At 36.4% G+C, this 23,047-nt stretch overlaps 1 protein-coding gene across 2 annotated transcripts in view; it reads left to right on the top strand.

Annotated features, from left to right (window-relative positions):
• LOC128741910 (amyloid beta A4 precursor protein-binding family B member 1-interacting protein) overlaps positions 1-23,047 on the top strand; it is a 120,335-nt gene that overhangs the window by 58,540 nt on the left and 38,748 nt on the right. The window lies entirely within an intron of this gene.

Here is a 23,047-nt window from a genome sequence, read left to right as displayed (position 1 = left end):
CATTTTGAGTCATTTTAACCAAGTTTCAACTAAATTCAGCCTATTTACAGTTAAACTCATTTAAGAGTGTACAATATAATAGTGATATTAGGTATTCGGTCCGATGAAGCAACTCTTTGATCTAAAAATTTTCTTTATCATGATAAACCCAACCACTGTTCATCTCTGAACTTTATGTCACCACGAGCTAATGATCGACAAATTTATTGGGTTTTGGAATTTTTTATTCTAATATTCCTTTTTTGATCTGGATCTACGGAGGATCGTACAAGTCGTTGTCGCCCGAGTGTTTCATCGATTGGTTTTTATGGATTTCATTCACAGATAGTTCCAAATTCAGTATTTGTTTAAAATTTAAATGTTACATATAACAAAATTACAGCCGTGTAAATATAACTGCTACTTTTTAGACAGCTCAGAAGTGGACGAATTGAGTGAAAGCGATATCATCATCAACAGTATTTCTGGATCCAAATCTAAAGTTCTAAGTTATTTGGGGTGAACCAACCAACGGTTGAAAGCCCCATCAAATAGTGAATAAATAAATAAATAAAGTTCTAAGTTTTCCGGAACTGGAACGATGAAGCTGCGCAAAACAATATACCTCCGCTGCTGTAAATCTATGCGTTTGCGTTTTCGCAGCATTCCGGTGCGGGGCAAAGAGAAAAAATTAAAAATAGGGTAAGGGATCTAGTTTTCGACCCTGTGCTAGTTTTCGCACCACTGCTGAAACATTCATCAAATAGATTCCTAAGAAAAAGGTAGAGAAAAGCTATTATTTAGGATATTGTCAAGGTTGTTATTTTGCTAGAAATTTTGCAATACCCCACCAAAATTGGCGTCTGTACGTCCAAATAATCAATTTTTTTAAAGCTGGGATTGGAGTTCGAGTGTTTTCTTTTCGTCTAGTGAAAACATACGAAATCAAAATTTCCATAAATTGTGTATATTAGGACACTGAATTCATGCAATATGTTATTATACAAAGAAAAGGCAATATTTCTGTCCAATTTTCTTTTGTTACAGTGCATATTTGTTTTTTATTATGTAATTAAAGACGTTTAAAAAAGTACGAAAATTGGAACGCGAAACTGTTTGTGATCTAGTTTTCGACCGGTCGAAACAGCCTGCTCTATGCTTTCAAAAACGCTTGTTTCATTTTTCGACCTCGCTCAAAAGCCATGAAACCAGACCCGGAAGTAATTGTATGATTTCAGGCGTTTTCCGGGATTGCATTTCAAACATTTTCCATCTATTCATTCAAAGGAGAAGGGTAATTGAAATAGTCTACAAAAAAGATTTACGGTTTAGTTTGAAAAGAAATAATACCAAAGTGATATTAAAGAAATGTTGCAGTTATTATCTTGCATTAAATTTATCAATTTAACCAACGCTCGACTTTGAAAATACATTACTTTGTACTTGGGTCGAATATTAGATCACGCAAGGGTCGAAAACTAAAACAAGGGGTCGAAAATTAGCCCAATGGGATATTGAATTGAAACAAGAAAATGAGTGAAAAATCTACATCGCACACTTATTTCCTTTGAAATATTAATTAAATATACATCCTTTTGTACTATTCTATCATATTTTCCTAAAAATGGCGCTATTTGGACGATATATTGCATTTTGTTAGCCTTGCGCTGGTTTCATAGGTCGAATTATAGTGCCCTTACCCTACAGGTCCGTGGGTTTTCTTAGTTGATCTAATCAACTCTAACAACTATTTCTCTGTTGTGACTGCCTAAAACTTTTTACCCAATTATTTACGGGTTTTCTGAAATATTATATATCAGGTGCCTAAAATTTTTTTAAAATACGGTAAATAAGCAATGATTTGGGTGTTAATTGCATACAATCGTTGATATTTTTGAGTTTTCTACTGTAACCATAAAATATATTACTTTCCCAACAATAATAATGGTAATTTGAAATATATAAATATCAAGCCTTTGGAGACGTATTTTATTGGTCAATTGGTCTATATCAATGGGTATATTGTGCTAATTATTCTACACTAAATAAATATAAAACACCTGTGATCCAATAGGGTGGCGAAAACTGGTGCCCTGTAGAAAACAGGTGCCATTACCCTATACCTATATGATAGTACATTGAAACGCGAACCATGGTATCTCGTACCATTTTTCTGAAAACGCTTGCTTTTTGACAATATATACCATGAAAAAGCCATTCTAATTTACTATGATTTTTGTACAAATAACATGTTCTCAGACAATTTTACCACCTTTCATGGTAATGTTTAGTAATTTTGATTACGATTCTGTTATGTTTTTGTTATGCATCGGGGTAACGTCGAAAGTAAATAATTTTCACGTCGAAATTATGGGAAAAGTTATGTGAATATTTTCCATACAACTTTTCCCGTACTATTTACGTGAATTTAATGTAGTTTGCATTAGTATGCGAGAATTTACGTGGAAATAAGACAGATATTATTGTATTTTCCAATAATGTTCATCTGAAAGTCACGTAACTCCCTGTAGAGAAATTTACGTGATTTTTCACGTGGAAAGGATGTGTGGATTATTTTGCGTGTAGAACAATGCTTAAGGGGACATAAACGACCAAAAACTTTGAAAAAATATTTTTTTTACCTTTGTTATACTATAACAAAGGTTTAGGAATTTGTCGAAAAACACGAAATTGATCCGAGGCCCGGAGGGCCGAGCCACATATACCAATCGACAGGGTTCGACGAACTGAGCAATGTCTGTGTGTATGTATGTGCGGGGCGCAACTTTTCTATCGCCTGTTTCTCGGAGATGGCTGAGCCGATTTGTTCGCTATTACTTTTGTTTGAAAGGTATTATTGCCTAGTATATCACTATTGAATTGTTTCGGGGTCCGACATTTCGTTTAAAAGTTATAAGTAAAAAAGTGAAAATTACGTGACACGATTTTCTCCGGAGCCAAATGACCGATTTCAACGATCTTGGTATCGAATGAAAGCTCTTGTTAACACTAAATTTTTAGGGAAAATTTTATTGAAATCAAACAAATAGTTTAAAAGTAATGCTTAAAAAACCTGTTTTGACAAGGTTATAATTATCGCCTGTTTCTTAGAGATGACTAAACCGATTTTGGCGCAATTAGTCTCATTTAAAAAGTAACATCACCTAATAGATCACTATTGATTTGTTTTTTGATTGGACTCTTAATTTGAAAGTTATGAGCAATTGAATACAGCATATTAAAATTTACAATAATTTATACGATTTCATCTAAGATGATTTATCTGGTTTGAATTATTTTGGCATCAAATTAGAGATTTTAATGCTGCAAATATATCTGCAAAATTTCAGAAGAATCGGCTTTGCCGATCAAAAGATATTAACCCTCCAAAACGTGTTGTACAAAATGCAGCAGCGTGAGTAACCGAGGGTTAATAAAAATTGATGAAATTTATTCAAGAAAAATTATTGATGTCAATCAAAAAGAATGGCATTACAGAAATTTATGCGTAGTTCAAAAACCTATAAAGTAGACTTTTACTACGCAATGTATATGTTGAAGAATAATATTTCCTCTTACAACTTACTTTTACTTGCACTTACTCAAATTAGTAACAACCAACTTACCCTTACTCAATAATAACATGAAAAACCCGATTTAATCCATCTAGTGGTGAAAGGAACCTTTGTTATACCAGCTTATATGTCATTAGAAATGGGCATTTCCAGGTCAAATATTATTTTTAATTTGTATTTGAATTTGTAATTTTTATAAAACTGACAGAGTCAAATTCTATACACATCACTTTGAACTAAAGTCTTAAATAAGCTGTTTCCAGGCCCAGCCATTCTCAAGTTATTCAGATGTGAAATCTAAAAATTATCTATTAAAGTTAACACATGCAAAGTATCCGATAACCGTGTAATCGACCTTCACGAATTCGAACCAAATTTTGTCAGATTGTTCATTATAGGTCAGAAAGCAAACATCTTAAATTTGGTGCCGATTGATACCCCCCACGATTAGTGGCAGTACCTCCTTTTTAAAAGAAAAGACCCGTTTTGTCAAACCTTTTTATTTTTTACTTACAGATAAACGTGGAAATCTCGACCAACATGTCAAAAGGTTCAATGTGTAAATGAGAGATTCTCTATGCGTCTCCTCTCTTATGCTTATTACGGAGACATAAATGCATTTCAACCCAATTTTTCTAAAGGATTTTAGCTTTCCAATAACACCGGCAACCGTTCCATGCAAAATAGATGCATTCAAGTGCATTTATGCCGCCGTAATAAGCGTAAGAAAGGAGGCGCAAAAAGAATCTCATTTGCACATTGGACCTTTCGAAATATTGCCCGTCAAATATTAGGATTAGAAAGAAACTATATTCACATTCAAATTCCAATTCCAATCGAAAATAGTCGAGAAAAAAATGTCTTTTTAAGCGTTTTGAGCTGGAAATAATCATACAGATATCGACACGTCTTCGGAACATAATTCAATTGTTTGTTAATGCTGTGCTAGTTATCATCCATATGCATCCTAGCGATAAACAATCTTCAGTGTGTATTTTAACCTACTAAATAACTTTATAGAACATATGAAAGCAATGAAAACATCGTGTACAGAATTTTTGAGCAGAACTGATTTTAAAGTGGCTGTTTGTCTCGGGGTACAATGCTAGCCTAACAAGCCAATCGTCGTATGTTCGAATCTCGACTGATCGGTGCCGTTACAGAGTTAATAGGATCTTTGCCCTAGCCCGTAATTTTCCTGTACTCTTATAACCGGCCCGGCTGCGAAGTCTGTCGATAAAGAAGGGTTAAGTTCTGAAGGACGTTTACACCCATGACTTTGCTTTGCTTGAATTTAAACTGGTTTCTTTAAATAAATCATTAAATTTCGCAACCAGTAAGAGATAGATAGTTACTATTTGCAACAAAGTTGCTTATTTTAGTGTGTTCTACAATTTTTGTGAAGACGCTATTTTTTGGACGCGTTTCAAAAATAAAAATTTGTGTCACCCTTCTAAGCGGATTCACGGTCACCCTAAAAGTGTCAGGAAATGTGCTATATTTTATTAATTAACTGCTGCAAAGAAACACCCGTTGAAAAATTACACATTTTTACTATATTATTCTGTTTTTGAGGTTTAGTCCCATTAAAGGTTTGGTCATTAAGGTTTTCTTGAATAAATTTCATCAATCATTTTTAAATATCTTTTGACCAGTAGAACCAATCCTTATGAAATTTGGTAAATACATTTACAGTGTTAAGACCTCTCGTTTAATACTAAAACAATTGAAACTAGATAAATTATCTTGGTTAAAATCGCTATAAAGTATTGTAAATTTTAACGTGTAACTTCAATTGCTCATAACTTTCAAACTAAAAGTCCAATCAAAAAACCATTCAATAGTGATCTATCCGGATATATTATCTTTCAAATGAGACTAATAGCGCATAAATCGGCTTGGCCATCTCTGAGAAACAGGCGATAATTATTACGTTGTCAAAACACGTTTTTAAGCATAACTTTTAAATTACTTGTTTGTTTTCAATAAAACTTTCTGAAAATTTTTATAATTCAGCAAGAGCTTTCATTTGGTACTAAGATCATTGAAATCGGTTGTGTGGAAACATCGGACCACGAAGCAATTCAATAGTGATATACTAGGCAATAATACCTTTCAAATGAGACTAATAACACATAAACCGGTTCAGCCATATCCGAGAAACAGGCGATAGAAAATGAGCTGCACACACACATATACACACACACATATACACACACACACACACACACATACACACACACAGACATTGCTCAGTTCGTCGAGCTCTATCGATTGGTATATATGATTCGGCCCTCCGGGCCTCGGATCAGTTTCGTGTTTTTCGACCAATTTCTAAACCTTTGTTATATACTATAATAAAGGTAAAAACTCGATTTAATCCACCTAGTGGTGTAAGGAACCTTTGTTATACGGTCTTACTTGCTATTTGAGATAGAAACCGACACGTCTATCGGTTAACGTTGCGTAGTGCGTTGGTTTACATAAAAATTTTGAAAATTGAATACGTTTACAAAATTTGAACAAAATATGACCACTTATAAATTTTGATAGATCCTTTTTTCATGAAATTGCGTAATAAGGATAAGTAAGTTGTTAATAATTTGAATAAGTGCAAGTAAAAGTAGGTTGTAAGAGCAAATATTATTCTTTAACATATACATTGCGTAGTAAAGGTCTAGTTTATAGATTTTTGAACTATGCATAATTTCCTGTAATGCCTATTTGATTCACACCAATAAAGTTTTCTAGAATAAATTTCATCAATTTTTATTAACCTTCGGTTACTCACGCTGTTGTAATTTGTATAACACGTGTAGGTTTTTGAACGCCACATTGTTATAAAGTTACAAATCGTTGTGTAACTAACGTATATTCTTCAATAAACTTGTTATGAGCAAAATGTCATAATTATTCAATGCATTAATACTTTAAATTGTTGGGAAAATTGATCAGCATAAACTGACATCACAGAAATGTAGCAATCAGCATATGAGGTGTACCGGAATTGGCCTGGAATTTTCTCTCGTTTCTTCATATGGAAAAATGGTGTCTGTATGCATCAAAACAATCAGCAATAATGTAAAATGTTTAAAATGTATCCGTCTGTTGCTAGTCGAGTAATTCGGGGTCAAAATTAGGGTATTATTTATAATCAAAGTTCTACAGTTCCTAAACAAGCAAACATAGAGGTACACTACATTCAGCAAAGTTGTGTATTTTTACTATTTGTGCAACTTTGTAATACATGAAAAAGTCATACAACAATTACGAAAAGAGCTAAAATAAAAAAACTGATTTCACTAATTCATATACAATGAATAAGAGTTTTCTAGCTTCGCTGAAGAGATAGGGGGTTACTGTCTCCAGCAAAATTTCTTGTAATAATATACTCTAAAACTTTGCAGAATACATCAATGTGTTATATTGAAACTGAAGAAAAATAATTTTTTTATTGCACTTTTAGGGGGATTAATCAAAATTTAAATTGCACCAGACGATAGAACTATCAATTTCAAGAAATTCTTCCAAAGGTTCCATAAACCTAAAACCAAGTTTTCCCAGTCAAAACTCTAGTGCGCATGTCTTTTTGGCTTTGGGCCATTGTGCGCGCGAATAACCATATTACAAAAGTTGGCGCGAGTGTTGGAGGGTTAATATCTTTTGATCGGCAAAACCAATTCTACTGAAATTTTGCAGATATATTTGCAGCATTAAAATCTCTAATTTGATGTCAAAATAATTCAAACTAGATAAATCATCTTAGATGAAATGGTTATAAATTATTATAAATTTTAATGTGTTGTATTCAATTGCTCATAACTTTCAAATTAAACATCCAATCAAAAAACAAATCAATAGTGATCTATTAGGCTATGGTACCTTTCAAATGAGACTAATAGCGCCTAAGTCGGTTTAGCCATCTCTAAGAAACAGGCGATAATTATTACCTTGTCAAAACAGGTTTTTTAAGCATTACTTTTAAACTACTTGTTTGTTTTCGATAAAATTTACCCGAAAAATTTAGCGTTAACAAGAGCTTTCATTCGATACCAAGATCGTTGAAATCGGTCATTTTGTTCCGGAGAAAATCGTGTCACGTAATTTTCACTTTTTTACTTATAACTTTTAAACGAAATGTCGGACCTCGAAGCAATTCAATAGTGATATACTAAGCAATAATACCTTTCAAACAAAAGTAATAGCGAACAAATCGGTTCAGCCATCTCCGAGAAACAGGCGATAGAAAAGTCCCGCACATACATACACACATACACACACACACACAGACATTGCTCAGTTCGTCGAACCCTGTCGATTGGTATATGTGGCTCGGCCCTCCGGGCCTCGGATCAATTTCGTGTTTTTCGACCAATTCCTAAACCTTTGTTATAGTATAACAAAGGTAAAAAGGATCTATCAAAATTTATAGGTGCTGCTATTTTGTTCAAATTTTGAAAACTAATTCAATTTCCAAAAATTTTATGAAAATCAACGTACTACGCAACGTTAACCAATAGATGAATTATGTTCCGAAGACGTGTCGATTTCTATCTCAAAGAGCAAGCAAGACCGTATAACAAAGGTTCCTTTCACCACTAGGTGGATTAAATCGGGTTTTTTATTTCAGATTTTGATTTTGCAGTCTTTTCTGCTTATTTTGATACTAAATTTGTAATGATCCGACCACGGGAAGTGGCCGAAAAACGAACATGCACATAACCATTCCAGTGCGGCGTGGAACAACTTCGGTGAAATAAAACGCCGCTCCTTGAAAACCACGATTTTCAAACTTTATGTATGTATGTTATTCCAGCAAACTTGCAGTCCACTAAGCAATCAATGTTTTTGTTTTAGTGATTTTATCACTGTTCTCTCATAAGAAATATCTAACATTATTAAAACAGCGGATCAAACTTGAAGATAAATGGAACAGTCGAACAGTCTCATGAGGCTGATATTTGGAGCAGAATTGTACCTTTTTGAGCACGTGTTCATTTTTGGGTTCTAGAATAGGAGAGACGCGCCTACCACCTGCTTTTAGAGTTTCAGGCGCGCGGATGTCGAAGTTTACACTGTAAGCGGTCTTTATTTCGACTTCATTTTTTCTTTATTTCTGTCAAGGGCAATGATATGTACTTTCCAAATGCTTCTTTCGTATGTAAGCCAGTTGCTACGGTCAGTAAAGCAAGCCACGCGAAGGTGAACGTCATATAGCTTTTTGCACGTGTAAACAAAATCGTATGCTTGCGGTGTATGCGTTGAGCTCGATAAAACGCACCTGTTCCAGGTACGAAGGGTAAATAATGAATGACGCAGAAAATCTGGACAGATGCAATCGTTTTAATACAGATGCATGCACTTTTTTGATCTTGTGGTTTATGTATATATTAATATTTATAATGCGGTTTCTTAAAAATAAACCGTTGTTGATATTATTTAAGATTACTAATTTTGCTTATTGTGCTGTGCATAAAAGGTATTCTTTTAGTATTTAATTCGCAAAATAACAAACTGCTAATAAATGTAATCAGATTGTGGGCTAAAGGGTGTCCCGCATCAAATTGCACCACAGAAAAAACGCTGTAGAAAATTATCTAGTTGACCGATCCTTTTCAAATTTTCAGACAACAAAATATAACTTATTAGTAAGCTTTTGGCATATTTGTTTCATTTAACTTCAATACCATAACCGTATGCTCGATCCTTACGCTTAACTCCACTTGAATAGTTTTGTACAACCTGGCTGCAGCTTCATGTGTACATACGGAAAACCATGTTTTCTTCATGTCTTCCTCAGGTTTGACCTCCTTGGAATGTCTCCGCAATGTCTGCTTGATAACAGCCTAGTATTTTTCGATGGGCCTTAGTTCCGGTGCGTTGGGGGGGGGGGGGTAGAGGGGGTTCATGTCCTTGGATACGAAAGTGACCCCGTTGGCTTCGTACCACTCCAGGACATCTTTTGGACAGTGGCACGAAGCTAGATCCGGCCAGAAAATCATAGGGCCCTCGTGTTGCATCAACAGAGGAAGCAGACGCTTCTGTAGACGCTCCTTGAGGTAGATCTGCCCGTTTACAGTTCAGGTAGCCACGAACGGCGTACTCTGCTTGCCACATGAGCAGATCGCTTGCCAAATCATGTATTTCTTGGCAAACTTTGAAAGTTTCTGCATCCTTACTTCTTCCGGAACATCAAACTTGTGCTAGGCGGTGAAGTACAGTAGCCCCGGAAGGGAAGCTGCTGAAAGTTTGCCTTGACGCAAATCTCATCATTCGTGATGAGTACGCAATAAAAATAGAGTGTAAACAATACACTCTAAACTGCTTCTACTCAAATTTTCAAGAGAAAATACCCAGTGGGTAATTTTCTGCAGCGTTTCTTCCGTGGTGTAATTGGATGTGGGACACCCTTTAGGTACCTATAACTTTCAGCTTGCTAAATATATTTTTCCGAAAACAATTATTTCTATTGTTGAAAATAGATATGTCTATAGGTAAGTAGGCGTTTCTTTCTGAAGTAGATATCGAGTCTTCAAAATCAAATAAAAACATCAATATGTGTTCTTTCAGAAGCTTGAAATGGTGCCTATTATGTTGTGCCCCGAGCGGTCATCATGGTTCATTATCATTGAATGTTTCCTTCCTCTTTGGGTTCCAATTTATTGTATATTGCCTACTTATAATTGTTAGCCAATGTGCTATCGGCATCTGTCTTGTCCACAAACGGAACGAGTGCAGAGATTTTTAGTACTGCTATTTAATGAAGAAACTATCGGTGAAATGTTTCGAAAATCGGAACTGCATAGAAAACATCCCATTACAGTTATATTATTACAATATCTACTGACTTTTCCTGGATCAATCCCAGTGTAGTGGTTAGCATTCACGCCTCTCACACCGAGGACCCGGGCTCATTTCCCAACCCCACAGAAGTCACGAATGAGTCAAGCTGTTAAAGTGACTATAATCAAAACAAAAAGAAACAACACTGGTTGGCGTGGTTGGCCCAGCAAACTTCATACTTTCACATATTGAACTAAACACATTGTAAATATCGAATGTACGCAAGGTTTTGGGAGTTCAACTTTTTATTCAGTTCATTGATCATCGGATTTTCACAGAACGTTCGTTTCCATCAGTTATGCTAAACTTTTAATCAGAAATGGCATTCGATTGAAACTCTAAAATTTATTGTTGAATATCTGTGGCTCTGAGGATAGCTGGGGGAGATAGCTGTTGGTTGAGACCAATTTTGTTTTCGGTCCATAAAACTTCATCAAAATGTTTTAAATATGAGTGTTATACATCATTGGAATGGTATTTCAATTGTCTATACAGAAAAAATGGCAAAATATTTGATTTTATAAAAATAAAGAAATTATGGACATTTCCGTAAAGGTCCTAAAAATTTGCAAAAAAAAATTGTTGCTGCAGGTTGAGATATTTTTCGTTTTAGCGATAATAAAAACAAAATCCATATTTATTTGTATATATGATATTTCTCGAACATCAAGCATTAAATTTAGACCAATTTCTGTCGAAAATAATGGACAAGACAAGACAATAGCGAGCGGTGGGAACGCCAATGGTCATTTGACCGTCAACCCAGAATAAAGCATTAAAATGTACAAAACTTATGGTAAACAAGTTAAATCTGCTTATATAGCAGTTAACAATCATGAAAAATGGATAAAACGCTGAAAAAAATTTCTCAACCTGCAGCACAACCAAGCCATTTTAACATAACCATTTTTTATATCAACACAATAAATATATATGTAAATAGTCTTTGTTGTTGAAGAGTACTTCGAAACTTATCAAATGCATAAAAAACCCTTAACCGATTTTGGAGGAAAACAAAAAAATATTGGCTCGAAAAAGTTTTCTATAATTTTTTTTTGTCTTTTTTTACGACCCACTCGTTTTACAAATAAGATATGCATCTAGTTTCTTCTAAATTAAGTTAAATATAAGGGAAGGCTTAGGTTTAATGTTTCGAGTAAGATTTGGCGCTATTTACATTCATTTAAAAATTATCGAACTTTCTCAACCTGCAGCTAGTCTCAACCTGCAGCAGTCTACCCTATATTGATTTCTCAACTATTGAAAAACAATCGAGAGGAGGTATGGTATACCAATTTTGAAAGCTTGTGGAATAGTAAACACATCTGGTAGAAAGTCATTTTTTGATATTACAAACTATGTTTACAATCAGCGTTTAAAAAATAGTGATTTTTTCGGATTACAATACTTTAAAAAATCATATATTGCGCATTCCAACAGTAACATCGAAATAGAAAAATACGTGTCGAAGAACATAAAAAAATATTCCGAAGAGAAAAAAAATTTCTTTAACGCTTTTAGGTCATCCGTGACCTTCTGCGGAGTTGGGACCCCCCCGGCGTGAATGCTAACCAATACACGACTAACCCCAAAAATAGTATTGGATGTTCAAGAGCATTTAAAAATTTATCAAATACATCAACAAACCTTATCCAATTGTTGGAGAAAAACAAAAAAAAATTGCCCTGGCGGGTGTTGTGGGTTCAAATCCAATTATAATCTCAGATTATAGCTTGGTTCGACCCATGCACTTTCCAGCATTGGACAAAAGGTAGGAGTCACAACGACAACTTGTTAAACGTAGCTACCTATTATCCCCCCTTCCTTTCCACTCTTTCTCCTCCATTCCCAAAAAATCCTTCGTCATTACTTTCCCTTGCCGTCCCTTTATCAATTGTAGAAGCATCGTTTTAAAAAAAAGTTTCATAAGTCAATTTTGTCTTTGGTAGACCCCAATCTATTTTTGGTTTGGTTTGGTTGTTCCTACTGGTGTAGACAATATCTACACCAAATCTTTTTATTTTGGACGAAGGTGGTGCTTTAAACCCGTATCGTATTCCACAGCTCCTCTTTTAAGATCTTCTGTTATCGGAGTGAGCGTGGTAAAAGATTTCCTATATTGGATCTTACTTTTCTTGTTGACAATGGCTTGAGTGGCATTTCTACTATAGCCATTTAGCCTAGAAACTTCAAAAATGTAGACCATTTCAATCTGTCTCGCTTATCTACTAAGGGGCAGCGATTCCATCCGTTGGACCATGTGGTGAAAAGACGCCATCTTATGTTGAAAAGAGTGATCTGAAGTGCTAGGTATTACCCTTTTAGTGTTCGTGGGCTTCCTATACACTTCAAATTCGAAACTATCAAATTTTCTTATCACAATGAGACCATTTTCTCCCCTGTGTCAATATGACCTTAATTTTTCTGCGAAATCTCCTGTGTTCATAACCGATCAACTCGAAAATTTCATTGGCATGGCCTGAAATTCTTACACTAGCCATTTTACTAATATTTCTGTTGGCGCTCCCACTGCCGAAACAATTTCCCTCATCTCATTCTAGGTTCGTGAATTTTCGGTAAACCCTTTATTTAAAATAGGGTTTGAACATCGAAGGTTTTTCCATGCATCTCCTATGAAGAATTTGCAATCTTTCATTACATTGTCAACACGTTTTACCATATCTGCAAGGGTTGCTCTAGGTTGCCTATATGGGTCGTTATTAATTTTTTGAAGCATCTGTTCATCATATTCCGTCTTATCAATGACAATAATTTTATTGCCCTTGTTTGTTTTCAAATAGAAGACGGGGTTTTCACGTAATTCTTTCACCACCTGTATGTCAGAATTGCTCTCATGATGCTTTCTGACAATTTCTGAAAATTTTTTCGCTCGTCATTAATTTGCGCGGGGGTAATTTGCAACTGCTGATACCTGATTCAATGTCGATTATAGCCTGTACGACATTCGGTTTTGGAATAATCGCATAATTGAGGCCTATAATTGCATAATTGAGGCAGTTTTTTTTTGTTTGAAACAAAAATTCTGTTTATGAAAATATATTCGCTGTGTTCAGATAGACAAGAAGAACGCAGTGAATTCATTTTTAAATACAGAGCCCCAGTTTTGTGCTAAAAAACTTCTTCCGAAATTGGGCCTTCCGACGAAAAGTTAAGCGGTTAAATTTGATGTTTACTGTATTAGGTATTAAGAGCCATTAGGGCATTGTTGCCTGTTGGTAAAGTTATAATAAAGTAAAGTAATAGTGTGTAGCTTTAATGGAAAATTACAGTTTAATTAAATTTTAAACGGTAAGACAAAAACAGTTACCTCTGAAATGATAATTGGGAACTGTGGCATTGAAACCTCTGTTATTGAAGTCTCTGTTATTGAAACGAAACGTGCTGTACAAATTTTATATTACGATCAAATATATTGCTGTTGCTCTTCGGGCGGGACCTTCAAATAATAACTAGCTAGTTAGCTATTCTATTCGTTGAAGAAAGCAAATCATTTCACTAGAGATTAAATCACATGAATTAAAAGGAGCATATAAACTAGCTTTACTCGCTCTACCCAGTATTGTTTTGCTTACTAACATTGACGAGCTTATAAAAGATTATGCCACGATCGTTTCTATGCCATGGTTGAAATAGTGTTGGTAATTGGATGTTGTATGCGACTGCGACATATTCACACTTGAAATGGAGATTATTAGCTTAGCAGCTGTTATGGAAACTATACTCTATGACCATTGCGGTGTGTACACATCTTTCGTTAGGCGATACAGTATTAGTATCAAACTTTACTCCAATATCATTCTGAGGTTCAATTTCTAAAATCACTTGGTCTAACTCAAAAACCACATGGTAAACGCTGTATAACAGATAGGATCAATATTCCAAGCTAGCTGATCTGAGAGCGCGACGATGGTAGTTGGACGATGCAGCTGTAAAGCGTCTGTATTGGTAACGAATGTTGGTTGCGGTTTGTGTTACGGAGAAAATAAAATAGCATAGAATATACCATTGCATTATGAGCGGGTGAGAGGTGGTTTATGAAGTTGCATTTAGGGTCAGATGGCAACATTTGACTGAGATTCAGCTGTACAAGTGTGCATCAAGAGAAGAATCTTGATTCTTTTATTCAAAGCAGACTGCGTGAATCAGTGAGGCGTCCACGACTCATATAAATAGATTCGCTGCAGCGTTGCGTTGTATGCGAAACGTAATATGACAGCTTATGATCGGGAGTGCCGACTTTTCTTGCCACATGGATATTATTATGTTTTATTAAGGATGTTACTACAGGCCGTTTTTAGTATGAAAAACTGTTTAAAACACATAACTTTAAAAGGTCAAAAGAAAGTATTATATTCATGGTTCTATAGTAGGATTTCGAATTAGGGCTTAAATTGTTATAGTAGGATTCCGATTTGGTTAAAATCGAAACCGTACCAAGATAGAGATCTTTTTTCGATCAGGGCAAATTGAATACAAATGTACTGCCCATAAATGCATAACAGTCCCATCTGACTTTTCACCACTTTTGAGATAAACCTGGGAATCATCTTTAAATTAACTGTTCTTTCAATATTTCAAACAAAAAAGTTATGTTTGTTCCCAAGATGTTGAAAAAAATATCAAACTATGTCAGTCCCATATTACAAATAAACGCATAACAGTCACAGTAGTAAAAATATATCAATAAGCATCTGTTTTTGGGAAATGCCTGGACCAATTCGCCTGTAGCAACTACCAAACGAAAAATTTTATGGCCTAGAAGAACACTATTGAGCAGAATTTGGATCGGATGTAGGATTCCGAAGTTACAGTGGGAACAAGTTCCGGAATATATGGGACTTGAACATAGAAACACCTTGAATAACAACAAACCCATCATGTGACACCTATAAATACACGGATTTGCAAATCTAGACTATTGGTAGTCGTATAAAGTGTTCAAGACGCCATTGGCCACATCTAAACATGTTCGTGAATGTTCCGGATTCCTCTACGGGGATCAGTTTCTGAATTTAACTAAAATACAACATGTGACATCTCGAAGTCGGTACTCGAAATTGCAAAACTAGTTTGAAATAGTTCATTTGTTGTCACATATAGTGTCCAGGTTCACATTGGTCATACTCGAACACGTTCTAGGAGTGTTCCGGATACACAGGAAAGCGACCAGCTTCTGAGTCGAACAAACCCCATCATGCAACCTCACTATAAACTCAATATACCAAATCACAATAAAAAGGAGAAAAGGCCAGGAAGAGATTTGAGTCAAAAAGGACATTTTGAACAATAGAATTGAACGAGCACGTGAATTATCAAAACAACGACACGTGGTCTTGAAAATGCTGCCGAGTCACCGACAACGCAAGGATCAAGGCATGCTGTGCCTGTGACTGTTATGCGTTTATTCTTGCTTATTCAAGCACAAATAAACGCATATCAGTAACTTCGGCAGTTTTTCTAAGTTTTGGAACAAATTTTAGGTCACTTGAGAACAAATTGTTTGTAAAAGTATTCTGTTATGTATATTCAAGTGATTTTATGACGATTTGGACGATTTGTTTCCAAAATCGATTCAATATTAAAGAAAAATTGTCGTGGCTTCAACAGCGTTTTTCGCAGTTGCACGATTTTGCAGATGTGACTGTCTTCCATTTATGGGCAGTGTAGGTATCAAACAAGGTTGTCGGCTCTTTGTGTCTCGATCTTACTTATTTTTACTTATTTGGCTGTAGTACCACTTCACCAAACTTGTGTTTTTAGTCTGTGACCTTGAAATGCGGTCAGGCATTATTATCAATATTTTTTGACGTTGGACTACGTCTTACGGCAAGTTTTGAGATAGGGTGTCATTCCAAAAAATCGAAAAATGCGAGCGTCACGAAAAATGAAAGATTTTGAGCACTAATAGCTCAGCGGTTTTCTGATCGATTTGCAATATTTTTACACCAATCGATCGGAAAATCTTCTAAGAATTGACCTAAATGAAGAAAAGTATGGATTCTTGAAGATGAACTATTGAAAAATTGAAAATAATAAACCTATGTTTTACCAGAATTCTCGCTTCGTGATTGGTTGGAAGATTCTTTGAGATGATCTAAACGTATACCAATTTGATATCTGTGCTTGGGAAGTAAGCCAAAACAAGTGACAAAGTTTCCGCATTTCAACAAGATTTTTTAACACCGCGGTTAAACCTGGACCATTTTGATGTCCTTGCTTGGGAAGTACGCCAAAAAGAGTGACAAAGCCCCCTGGCACAGATTTCTTACGAACGCGATTAAACCTAGTCCTATTTGATGTCTGTGTTAGGGAAGTGTGCCAGAAAAAATGACAGAAGTTCGTTGTCCCAACAGATCGCAAATTGTTAACTGCGAGACGATTAACCTAGGCGAATTTGATATCTGTGTTGGAAAAATGTACTACAGCTGTAGTGTTCGGTTATAATACGGCTCTGTATGAATACGCATGCTTGCCGTTTCATTAGAAGTGTAGTGAAAAGATGTGCTGTTGATAAATAGGATTGAATTGGTAAAATCCCTTCAACGTGGGGAACCAAGGGTAATAAAAACAATCTTTAATTTCAGTAAGGTAGCAGGAAAGCAATAGTTTGTGTTCTTGATTTTGTTAAATTGTTTTCAAATGCACAATCTTTTGAGAATTGAACGTATGCAATGTTACTACTTTGATAACTGTTACATACAACGCATGTAGCATGTATATATGTTGCTACTATCACTACAAAGAGACTTACGTAGTCCTGCGTCACCTATATATGCGGTCGTGTCTTGTACACAACCCCTCTGATTTTTTGAAACGATAGTTCTACAATTGATGGAGGGACGGTAAGGGAAAGTAAAGAATTTTTTTTTTGGCAAAGAGTGGAAAGGAAGGAGGGGGGGGGGGGGTAATAGGTAGCTACGCTTAACAAGTTGTCGTTGAAGAAGGATTTTTTCGGGAATGAATGGGGAAAGAGTGGAAAGGAAGAGGGGGGGTAATAGGTAGCTATGCTTAACAAGTTGTCGTTGTGACTCCTATCTTTTGTCCAATGCTGGAAGGTGCATAGGTCGAACCAAGCTGTAATCAGAGATTATAACCGGATTTGAACCCACAACACCTGCCAGGGCGTGTGGCTCGCTGGTACCCGTGTACCTTTGAACCACAGAGGCGCTGGACAAAAGAAGTCTGCACAACCCCCCTTATTAACCATAGCGACATGGGTTGGGCTATTTTTAGACACAAATTGTGCCTCTTCCTCCACCTACTGTAGAAACCACCGACCGAGAAGTTTTAATTTAACGTGTTTTTACTTTCAGGACGACGACACTATGCAGGCCCTTACGACTTGCAAGGTACTGCGTGTGACGCTGTTCGTCCGAAAGCGTGCTAGTAGCACGCAGTACCAGACGAGTTTGGTCAAGTTGTCGTTGTGACTCCTGCCTTTTGTCCAATGCTGGAAGGTGCATGGTGAAAATTTCCACTTTAAAAATTTCTCTCCATTGTACTTGGTCCTGGGTCCGGTCGCAAATTCGTTGCGCGTCTCGACACTCGCAAGTCGGTTTCAACCTGGTCGAACCATGTACCACGTTGGGTCCTCTGTCCCTGGTGCCGGTGGGGTTCTGGAAGAGAGCGGATTTCATTGCACAGTCGTTCGGCATCCCTGCGACGTGGCCGACCCACCGGAGTCTCCCAAGTTTCACCAGGTGTGCGATGGAAATCTCTCCAAACAAAGCCTGCAACCCGTGGTTCATACGCCACTAAACGAATTAATCGATTCACAGTGTACTTGTGATAATTTCCAAATAGTTATAGTTATTCATGATTGGATAATCTTTGTACAATACAGCACCAGTTCGATTTTGGCACGTTTTTTAATTTTTTTAATTCTTTTTAGAACATAGCTGACATTCCAGAATATATTCTTCGAATTTTGGCCATTATTCTAAAGGTCATTTCTGACAGGTTATTCTAAAAGTCTTGCGGACAATTCCCGGCTTGGCTTGGTGAATTCTAACTAGGTGAAACTATGTTGATGAAGAAACTTGCCCTTTGATGCGATATTGAGATGCATTGGAAACTAGACTCATTCTGATTCTGCTCGTTGTGTACCTGATTGTTCCACAAAAGTGTATTTGATGATCTTTATAATTCACTAGCTGACCCGACAAACTTCGTATTGCCACAAATTAACCTGTGTTGTACATAAATCATGAATCTCGGATGATTTTTGTCACAATCTCGAGTTTTGCAAGCCCCCAAGTAGGCGGCGCTTCCGACGGCGGGTCACCGGCAACACTCGCGACCGTCTCGTCCTGAATGATCTAGTGTTACTATAGATAGTTTTTGTGGTCTTGTATTGACTAATGTTTTATGGAAGAGTCTCGAATTTCTCGAGTTCGATTAGTTTTTGAGTTTCGCAAAAATTTCTCCATATCCCCCTACCATAGGGGTGAGAGGTCTCTAACTATCGTAAAATAAATTCAAGACTCCAAAATCTCCCACATGCCAACTTTGATTCCATTTGCTTGATTAGTTCTCAAGTTATAAGGAAATTTGAATTTCATTTGTATGGGAGCTCCCCTCTTAAAAGGGGAAGGGGTCGTAATTCACCATAGAAAAAATTTCTGCCATCTAAAACTCCCACATGCCAAATTTGGTTCCATTTGATTAATTAGTTCTCGAGATAAGAGGAAATTTGCATTTCATTTGTATGGAAGCCCACCCTCTTAAAGGAGAGATGGGCCATAACTCGCTTTCTAAAGAAGAGAGGGGTCTCAATTCACCATAGAAAAAAATCTTGCGTCCAAAACCACTTACATGTCAAATTTGGTTCTATTTGCTTGATTAGTTCTCGAGTTATGAGGAAATTTGTTTTTCATTTGTATAGGAGCCCCCCCCTCTTAAAGTGGGGAAATCCATAGAAAATATTCTTGCCTACAAAAACGCCCACATGATAAATTTGGTTCCATTTGCTTGATTAGTTCCAGAGTTATGAGGAAATTTGTATTTCGTTTGTATAAGAGCCCCCCCTCTTAAAAAGGTAAGGGGTCCTAATTCATCATAGAAAAAATGGTTGCCTCCAAAAACACCCACATGCCAAATATGGTTCCATTTGCTTGATTCGTTCTCGAATTATGAAGAAATTTGTATTTCATTTGTGTAGAAGCACCCCCTCTTAAAGTTGGGAGGGGTCCTAATTCACCATAGAAAATATTTTTGCCTCCAGAAACCTCCACATGCCAAATTTGGTTCTATTTGCTTGATTAGTTCTCGAGTTATAAGGAAATTTGAATTTCATTTATATAGGAGCCCCCCCTCCTAAAGCGGGTAGGGGTCCCAATTCATCATAGAAAAAAATTTTGTCTCCGAAAACACCCACGTGCCAAATTTGGTTCCATTTGCTTGATTAGTTCTCGAGCTATGAGGAAATTTGTATTTCGTTTGTATAGGAGCCCCCCCTCTTAAAGTTGGGAGGGGTCCTAATTCACCATAGAAAATATTCTTGCCCTCGAAAACTTTCACATGCCAAATTTGGTTTCATTTGCTTGATTAGCTCTCGAGTTATGAGGAAATTTGTATTTCATTTGTATAGGAGCCCCCCCTCCTAAAGTGAGGAGGGGTCCCAGTTCATCATAGAAAAAAATTTTGTCTCCAAAAACACCCACGTGTCAAATTTGGTTCCATTTGCTTGATTAGTTCTCGAGTTATGAGGAAATTTGTATTTCGTTTGTATAGGAGCCCCCCCTCCTAAAGTGGGGAGGGGTCCTTATTTACCATAGAAAATATTCGTGCCCTCGAAAACTTTCACATGCCAAATTTTGTTCCATTTGCTTGATTAGTTCTTCAGTTATGAGGAAATTTGTATTTCATGTGTATAGGATCTCCCCCTCCTAAAACGGGGAGGGGTCCCAATTCATCATAGAAAAAATTTTTGTCTCCAAAAACACCCACATGCCAAATTTGGTTCCATTTGCTTAATTACTTCTCGAGTTATGAGGAAAATTGTGTTTCTTTGGTACAGGAGCCCCCCCTCTTAAAGTGGGGAGGGGTCCTAATGTACTATAGAAAAAAATCTTGCCCTCGAAAACCTTCACATGCCAAATTTGGTTCCATTTGCTTGATTAGTTCTCGAGTTATGAGGAAATTTGTATGGAAGCCCCTCCTTTAAAAGAGGGGAGGAGTTATAATTCCCCTTATAAAGAGGGGAGGGGTCTCAATTTACCATAGAATAAATTCTTGTCACCGAAAACACCCACATGCCAAATTTTGTTCTATTTGCTTGATTAGTTGTCGAGTTATGCAGAAATTTGTGTTTCATTTGCATGGGAGCCCCCCCTCTTAGTGGGGGGAGGGGTTTCTAACCATCACTAAAACCTTTCCTGGCCCCAAAAAACCTCTACATGCATATTTTCATGCCGATTGGTTCAGTAGTTTTCGATTCTATAAGGAACATACGGACAGACAGACAGACAGACAGACAGACAGACAGAAATCCTTCTTTATAGGTATAGAAGATTGTTACATCTTAATTTTGTATTCAACAACCAATAGCGATAGCAGATCTATAAATTTAAAAACTACAAGGTATACATCCCTAAGGGTTGTACGAAAGGGTGACGTAGGACTATATCCGATGATCAAAGACTAATGTAAACTGCATTTCTGGCATATGTATGTTTAAAAGAATCTGTGAGTGCCATTATTTAAGTGAACGTTTAAAAGAGAAGAGCGAAATATTCAGATTCAATTCTTCATTGAATGCAATGGTGGCTTTGAAAATACGTGGACAGGGGTTCATAAGTACAACGCCTGAAAACCATTAGGACATAAAGATTTCTTTTAAAAACCACTTGTGTGCATCATAAAGGTTGAATGAAATAGTAATGAATGACCAGCCCACAGATTATTGAATTAAATATGATTATGCGTAGCTTGACATGTTTCAATCATCTTATTTTAATTCGCATTAAAGCCAATAGCAAATATGACGTGCTATGGGAATGTCCTTCTCTTTTGACATTAATGGCAACCGGCACGTAAGTTAGCGGCGTCGATTCTCTGTCTCGTGTTCCGAGAGGGTTTTACTAGTTTACATAGCAGAAAATATGACACGCAACAATTTCAGTTTTATTTCTATGAGAGTCCTTATCTTCCTACCATCATAAAAGGTAGGGGTCTCAAGCCATCGTAAAAAAATTCCTGCCGCCAAAAACCCTCACATGCCAAATTTGGTTCCATTTGCATGATTTTTTTCCTGTGTGGACTCATCACTGCGACCAGTATAGTTGATCTATTGTGATATCGCCCGGGTGTTTGCTGTATGACCCGCACTGCATTTCTTTTTGCTATAATCGCTATTGAATGAGCGATATGCTTATTAAATTTTATGCGTGCTTGTGTGTATTGGGGTTTACCCTTCCTTCAAAGCTTGATCTACTTTATCCACTTATTCCTCACTGCCAGTACTATCCCATATTATAGCCGTCCCTGGCGAGGACTCATTCGTTCTACTGACCAGTACACTTAACTATAGGAGGGACTTTTGCACTTTCAGGAGGCTTCAGTGGGTAAATTTAGAATTCAGCATGAAGGAAGGGTAAATTAGTTCTAGAGTTATGAGGAAATTTTTGTTTCATTTGTATGGGAGCCCCCCTCTTAGAAGGGGAAGAAGTCTCAGTACACCATAGAAAAAATTCTTACCTCCAAAAACACTCAGATGCCAAATTTTGTTCCTTTTGCTTGTATGGGAGCCCTCCCTCCTAAAGAGGGGAGGGGTCTCAATTCACCATAGAGAAAATTCTTACCTAGAAAAAAATCCATCCTTCTAAAACCCCCATATGCCAAAATTGGTTCAATTTGCTTGATTAGTTCTCAAGTTTTAAGGAAATTTGTGTTTCATTTGTATAGGAGCCCCCCGTCTTACGCCCTCTATAAAATTGCTTTCTTACCCCCTCCATAAAATTGGTAGTCATTTTATCTATCCAACGAGATATAAAATATTTAGTTTCGTTCAGTAGTTTAGTAGCTATTACCATTTGAAATCTTTCATTCAAACGTTACACTCCTATTTTCGTTTTCACAAAGTGCTACCCAGTCCCAGTATAGTAAACAAAGACGTAGTCCTACGTCAACACTGTTCGTTATTGACACAATTTGATTTTGGCAACATACATTGTTCGGGCGTGTTGCCAAAAACGAATGGATACTGTACTTCCATTATATATTATCTGCTGTATTTGGTTGTTTATATGAATTTAATTACATCATCAGCTTAATATACTAGAAAGTATTTCTAAGGATGTTGTGATATTATACAAATTTTGAACAGAATATGTAGTGTAAACATGTTACAGTAGGATTTCCGTCTTGGCACGGACCGGTTTTGACAACAAAAGCACTCGTTTTTGGCAACACAAAATACATTTCGAAAAATATTCTTAAATATCAATCAGTTTTCGTATACATGTTCTAAGTGAAAAACGCAAAAATGGTGACGTCGGTATGCAAAAAAGTGTGCAGCTGTAAAATATATCGAAAGGCAATATTTTTATTGACGTAGGATTACGTCTTACAGCAGGGTGTCAAAAGACTTGCGACAAGTCTCGTAAATCTATTTGAACATAAAATGGATG

The sequence above is a fragment of the Sabethes cyaneus genome, chromosome 3, assembly GCF_943734655.1.
Source record: "Sabethes cyaneus chromosome 3, idSabCyanKW18_F2, whole genome shotgun sequence".
NCBI classification, from domain to species: Eukaryota; Metazoa; Arthropoda; class Insecta; order Diptera; family Culicidae; genus Sabethes; species Sabethes cyaneus.
This window is presented reverse-complemented; position numbering and strand designations above follow the sequence as displayed.